Raw genomic sequence first — 6,544 nt, 5'->3', positions numbered from 1 at the left:
ATCGTCTATACCTCCAGTTCCAGAAACACCCTCTTCTGGCTTCCTGAGGTACCAAGCATGCATGTACAGACTTACATGCAAACAAAACACACATACACATAAAATTAAATTAAAAAAATATATATTAAAAAAAGGAAACTCTGCGGAAGCACAGAAGTAAGGCCCAAGTAGCAATACTCCAGGCCAATATGTCTCCATGCTCCTCCATGCCCTGTCCCATGCTGGGGACCTGCAGCCACAGTGACTCTAGACCAAGAAGCAGCCAGAAAGTGAGAAGCAATCACACGAAGCAGCTGAGTCCCCACCTCCAGGGAAGCAACCTCAGAAAGGTGCCCACTGGCCAGGTCTCTTACTCTCTTACTTTGATCAGGTAACAGATGGGACAGGCAGCTGAGGTCCCCAGGAAGGTGAGTAGATGTGGGGAGTCTGGGCACCGCTCTAGCACATTCCTGGGCATCATCATCCCCAGAGGCCAGCTCAAGGAGAGGGGACCATAGGGACAGCCAGGGGCTGTGGTGACCGCTAGAGTTACACCCAAAAGGAAGGATGTCTTCCCCAGACAGCCTCAAAACTCGCAGACCTAAGACTACCCCAGTCCAATGGACAGTGTAGCAGCTGCTTACCCTGGGCTCTGGTGATCAAAGATGGTACTCACTGAGTCTTACTGAGGGGTAGGAGGTGACACTATGCTGCCCCCTGAAAGGGACAAGGAATAGGGATATAAGAGAAAAAGGAAAGACAGATGGGAGGGGTGGGAGGCAGGCAGAAGGAACTAAAAGAGCAGCAATTGTTGGAGACTGGAAAAACCAAGCATGACTTGGATCCTCAGTGTCTGCATCTGAGTAATGGGTATGCTACCACCTCCTCACTGAAGGGTATCTGAGAGTATCAGATCATGGAATCCACACAATGACACAGCCTCCCAGCCCCAAGCCTACAGCCTCCCCTCATGCTGGTGACCTACAGCAAGCTTTCTGAAGGAGGCAGTACCCAAGAGGCCTTTCAGGAAGATCTACGGCCCGGAAGAGGATGATTCAGAGAAGAGTCAAAACAAAAGCAGGGACCCAGGGATGCTGAATGTATGTATGTTTATACACGTGCATGTGTGTACGAGTGTGACCCGTGCAGACGTGTACATTTGTGAACATGCCATAGTGTGTTTGTATCTGGTGTGTGTGGCCCCAGCCACAGGAGGTGAATGTGGAGAAGATAAAACCCTCAGGGTCTTGATGACCCTGACTGCTCCTGTGGCCCCTCCCCTTGAGATGACCTCTGGTCTGTCCCAGTGTAAAGTTAGTGGTACCCAGGAGGTACTACATGGATGCCAGAACTCCTACCCTGTCTCTCCTGCCAACGACCCTTAGATGGGCCACAGTTGCCTTCCTTAACAATTTCCAGCTCAAGCCAGGATGAGGGGTCAGTGGGAACCAGCACTGAAGGACACTGCCAATTTGAGCAAGGGATACATAGCTACTTAGTGTCCCTGATTCTAGTCCCCAACCTGCTTCTAGGACCAGGGCTGCCACTGCTGCCGGTTCCTGGCATTGGGCGGGGGCTAAGAAGGATACCCAGGTAGGTAGATGTGAGTCCTGAAATCCGAGCAAGAGAAGGCACACAGGGGGACCTCCAGACCATCTGTATGTCTTGGCCTGCCCATGCCACACCCAGGATTAGATTGAATGTAGGGTATAAATTTAGGCTTTGCTGAGGGCAAACTCAGGAACTTAGTGCCAGAGGGCAGGACTGGGGTAGGCACTCAGAAGAGTCAGGAGGGCCTTTGCTGCTGGCTCCGACTGAATCTTCGAGCCCTGCGATGTCCCCACCATGGCAGGCCTGGCTCAGCCAGCCTTGAGTCACCAAGACCTGGGGGGAGGGGCAGTCAGCGGTCAAGTGTGGATCCAGGACCCTGGCTGGGCTCAGGAGTAGAGCAAAAAACACTACGACATCAGGAGGGCCTAGGGAGTCTCTCACTGCTTCTGCTGATGACCGTGGGAAGCTCTGTCCTTGGGCCTAAGAGCCCTGGTTTTGCCCATAGGGAACACGTGGGACCTCTGTACACCGCAAATCACATGTTCGTTTGCCAGCTCAGTGACCCAGGCCCGTCACTCTCCACTGAGTCCCATTCCCGTTCTTGGAGAGATGAGCTCTGCCCAAAGGCTTGGCCAGGGTACCGTTTTTTTGTGCAGAATGATCCTCCTTGAATAATCTTTTGCTGCGGCCGGTCAGATTCACCCGCTATCCTGTCTTTGCTGTTCCCCCAAACCCAGCACAAAGCCCATAGGAGTATTGCCCAACATTCGCAGAGCACACAATCAGCCTAAGAGACAGAAAACTGGGCACAGAACAGGCTGGATCCTGAGACACCCCCCTCACCCCACTGGCCTGGACCTGGATACCGCTCAGCCATTCATCAGATTTGGCTTTGCGGAGAGCACAGACCTCCACCTGTCTGAGGCTAGCGCAGTCTGCAGGCTCCATGCTCCATCTGAGTAGGGCATCAGGGGGCATGGCAAGAGAGGCATCCAGCCCTAGCGGTGCCCAGTGGGGGAGCCCCCACGGTCATATGGCAAGCTCCCACACAGGTACCTCCTAAGGCAGTCTCTCTGACTTGTGGCCCACAAACCAAGAAGGACAACCTGTCCTTCAGATCCATCCTCACTACAGGAGGAAGCAACTAGTTGGGATCCCTGCCTTGGAAACAGGGCCCTCCCAGGCTTCACACCCAGAGGACACAGCTCTCTGCCAGAGAAGACTTGAATGTTGACTCCACCCACCAAAAGCAAGGAACCTCCAGGGGACCAGATTTGTGCAGAGCTAGAGCCGACTTGAGGTCTACCTTGGACCCTGCAGCACCCCTCATCCTGGTGCCCCTCACGTGCCCTGCCCACCCGCTCCTCACAGCCTGACAGGTGGCCAGCCACACCTGCAAAATGGCCGCCGCAGGTGCGTCCCCAGCCCCCCGAACCCCACAGCTTCCCTGCAGCCCGCGCTGCCTCCTTAGACAGAGGCGCTTGGCACGTTGCCCTGACAGCCGCCTTCGGCCAGCTCGGTGTGAGCGTGTCTTCCGCAGGAGCCTGCGCTGAGTCTGTGGGTCCCCGGGATTGGACTAGCACCAGCCCTGAACGCAGCAGGAACTCTCCGCACCTCCTCCTCCTCCCGCAGCCGCGTGACCCAATCCGTTTACCCTAGCAGGCCTTTAATCCCAGCAATGCGGTCCCCTTTTAGGTAGGCTAGCCTCTGGGGGACGGGTCCTCTGGCCTCTGGGGAAAAGTCCCCATTCCTGGGGACGTGGGCGCGCATCGGGTCCGCGCCCGGGCGACGTCGCGCCGGCGCCCAGCAGGCCCCATGACTTGGCAATCCCTCTCTCCCCTCCCCCTCCCTCGCCTGCGGCCCCCATCAGCCTGCACCTCACTGCACCGCAGACCCTTCCTCTCCCTCTCAGCCCAAATGCGGTCCCTGCCCCTTCGGGAGCAGAGGGCGGTGGCCTTCCCCTAGGAAGCAGTAGGAGCAAGGAGTGGCTTAATGAGGGAGTGCGAGGGTCTTCGCTGGCAATGTTCCTAGAGTCAACCAATGCCAGACGCCTGGGGACCTCTACTAGCCCAGACGACGCGTCCCTCGGCCCCCTTCCTCCAGCCGGGGGCCACACCTGTTACTGGGGCGCTGGCTTAGTAGCCTCTAGGCGTGTCTACGGGTGGTTCCTCCCGCGCTGTCTTTCTGGAAGGGAAATGGGGTCTCTGGAGGGAGGGGCATCGGGAGCAATAGGAGTGATGGGCAGTCACCAAGTGCACATTAAGCCGGTGGCCTGGCCGTGGCGCCGCATCCCCCGCCCCGCCCGCCCGCCTGTTTTGCTGTCGCCGCCAGCATCTGCCCTCCCCCACCCACCGGGGACCAGAGCGGCTGCCCCGCGCACCTTCCCCTAGAGCCTAGATCTACAGCCGCGCCCGGTCCGGAAGCCCCGCAGCCTTATCCTGATCCCTACTCCCCTCCCCCGCAGATCCGTCGCATCCCTCTGGGTAGCCTCTCTGCAGCGCAGGAGGAATACAGGGGGAAAGGAGTCTGTGAATAAATCTGCTGGTTTCTCTCTCTGGCGACCTCCGCCCACACGGGCCAAGGGTCGCGCGACAGCAAAGTAGTCTTTTCTGAGGGCCCTGAAAAGCTTCTCAGGGAGCACCAACACCCCTGAATTCTCCTCTTTGTTCTTCGAAGAGGCGGAGGAAGGTCGGGGGAAGGGAAGCCACAGCTCCAAGCCCGCGCTTCGGGCTGCGACAAGGACATTGGCGTCGGCCCGGAATCCACCACCCGATGCACACTTAGTGCGGGTGCCGGATGCTACTGACAGGTGCAGGATGATGAACGCGGAGGATGAACGAGGATGGTGACAAGCCGGGCGGGCGGTAGCCTTACCTCTCAGGCGTCACTGGCGGTGGCCCCGCATGGGCATTGGCATCGGCGAGGGTCCCCGAGCCTGGAACTGATGCTGCTTGCTGGCTGCTCCTAGTGCTGTGACGGTGGCGCCGCGTGACGAGCTCCGTGCCCCCCCGGCCCGGCCCTCCCTGAGCCCCTCCCGATGCGCTGGTTGGCTGCGCGCTGCGTCCGAGCCTCAGCCGCCAGCTGGTTTGTCGCGCGCGGGGAGAGGGACGGGCGTAGCGGCCGCAGAAGAGATGAGGTTGGAGCGGGAGGGGGCTGGGACTGAGGCTGGGCTGTGACATCACCAGTGAGGGGTGGGGGACAGACGTCCGGATTCGGATGCAGCAGCCCCTAGCTCAGCACTGCCTTTCGCTCTCAGAGAGGGGCTCGGTAGCGCCCAGCGGAACCTGCCTGCAGACTCCTTACTGTTTTCAATTGAAATAATAAAAACTGTAAAACATCCACCTGCTGGGCCCGAGAACATCATCCCAGGTGCCTCGTAGGGGGACAAAAAAAGAACCCACTGGGAGTGGGGTTGGGGTGCTTCTTTCACTAAAGAAGGTATGTAGGGCGGGCTAGGGTTCTGGACTCCAGAGAATTAACAGGTGAGTCTTAAAATCTCTTCTGATGCCTGGGCCAGATCACCAGAGGGAAGTCAGAGCATTGCAGGGCGTGCTGCTAATAGGATGACACCACAGGCGGTGGACTGACCCTCATCTCCTTCCGCCGGGTGGAGACCTCCATCCTTGTCTCCCTATTCCATGGGTCATAGGCTGTCATCACACACTATCACTTCGGTCTGAATACCTGGACCTCAACCCGCATGCTTCCCTAGATCTTCAACGGCAAACCCGGCCTTCAAGGACTCGCCTCTGTTTTCCTTTTTCAGTCGGGGTTGACTGGCAGCTCGATGCACATGGGGCCAACCGCAGCCCAGGATTGAATAACTCTGACAGGGCCTCTGGTCAGCTCACCCACCAGGACTCCCCGCACTGCGGTGGTGGGTGAGATGACGTCATACAACCATGAAACTAGGGCTCCAGGCTTCCTGGCCAAAGAGCCCCTGCCGGCAACATCCCCTGCTCCCGGGCAGTTGCTGGGCTCTGTAAATTGTTAGCCATTTAATCCACAGCAACCTGAGGGAGGCGGTGCTCCACACCATGTACGTGCACACACATGTGGTCTCACTCATAAATGCATACCACATACCACACACCCAAATGGAATATATATATATATATATGGAAAAAAGAGATCCAGAAACCAACAGTGTGGTGGCCAGTCTTCAATTTGGCTGGATTTAACATCACCAATAGACACAATACGGACTTTGTCAGTGAGGTGTTTCCAGAAAGGCTTAATTGAGGGGAGAAAACCCCTAAATGTGGGCAGCACCATCTCATGGGCTGTGGTCCCGAACTAAATAAAACAGAGAACGTAATCTGACCCAGCAGTCATCTCTCTCTGCTTCCCAACTGTGGACACGATGTGACTGTGGACTTACGGTGACTGTGGACACCATGTGACCGGCTGCCTCAGGCTCCTGCTCACGTCCTCCCAGGAGCACATCTTCCCACTGTGATGAACAGTATACCTTCTTAAACCTCATGTTAGCAACTCAAATCTCAAAGAAATGAATGCTTAGAAAAAGCCCAGTTGCCTGGAGAGCTGTAGACTTTGCCAGGATTAACAAGAGAAAACTGGAACTGAACCCAGGTTCTCTGCAAGAGCAACAAGTGTTAACTGCTTAAGCCACCTCTCCAGCCCCAATAAGTCTGCTTTGTGTGCTTGTTTGTTACTATAATAAAATACTTGCTGAGTGATGGTAGTCGGAGGCTGCTTGTTCATTTCCCAACTGCCCAGACCCCAAATAATCACCTAGAAACTCTATTAATTACAATACTACATGGCCTATTAGCTTACGCATATTTCTAGCTAATACTTACATCTTAAATCAACCCATCTCTATTAATCTCATCACCAAGTTTCCAGCAGGCTCCACAGGGGCATCTGTCTCCTCTGGTAGCTACACAGCTTCTCACTGACTCCCCCTTCTTTCTCCCAGCATTCAGTTTAGGTTTCCCACCTAGCTCTACTTTGCCATATCATAGGCTAATGCAGCTTCTTTATTCATTAA

General features: G+C 56.0%; 1 protein-coding gene across 8 annotated transcripts in view; it reads right to left on the bottom strand.

Annotated features, from left to right (window-relative positions):
* The window catches only part of Kif1a (kinesin family member 1A), an 88,892-nt gene extending 84,375 nt beyond the window's left edge, over positions 1-4,517 (bottom strand). For 6 of the 8 annotated variants that reach the window (XM_013351588.2, XM_013351589.2, XM_013351590.2 and 3 more), the window contains exon 1: positions 4,405-4,516. The gene's annotated coding sequence lies outside the window, so the exon portion shown is untranslated. Of the gene's footprint in view, positions 1-3,184; positions 3,206-4,404 lie in introns of those variants that run through there. The other 2 variants (XM_026786443.1, XM_026786442.1) reach the window with 2 other exon arrangements.
* Positions 4,518-6,544: the final 2,027 nt, after the last annotated feature.

The sequence above is a fragment of the Microtus ochrogaster genome, linkage group LG4 (genome assembly GCF_000317375.1).
Source record: "Microtus ochrogaster isolate Prairie Vole_2 linkage group LG4, MicOch1.0, whole genome shotgun sequence".
NCBI classification, from domain to species: Eukaryota; Metazoa; Chordata; class Mammalia; order Rodentia; family Cricetidae; genus Microtus; species Microtus ochrogaster.
The sequence above is the reverse complement of the archived record's forward strand: the minus strand, read 5'-3'. Positions and strand labels throughout refer to the sequence as shown.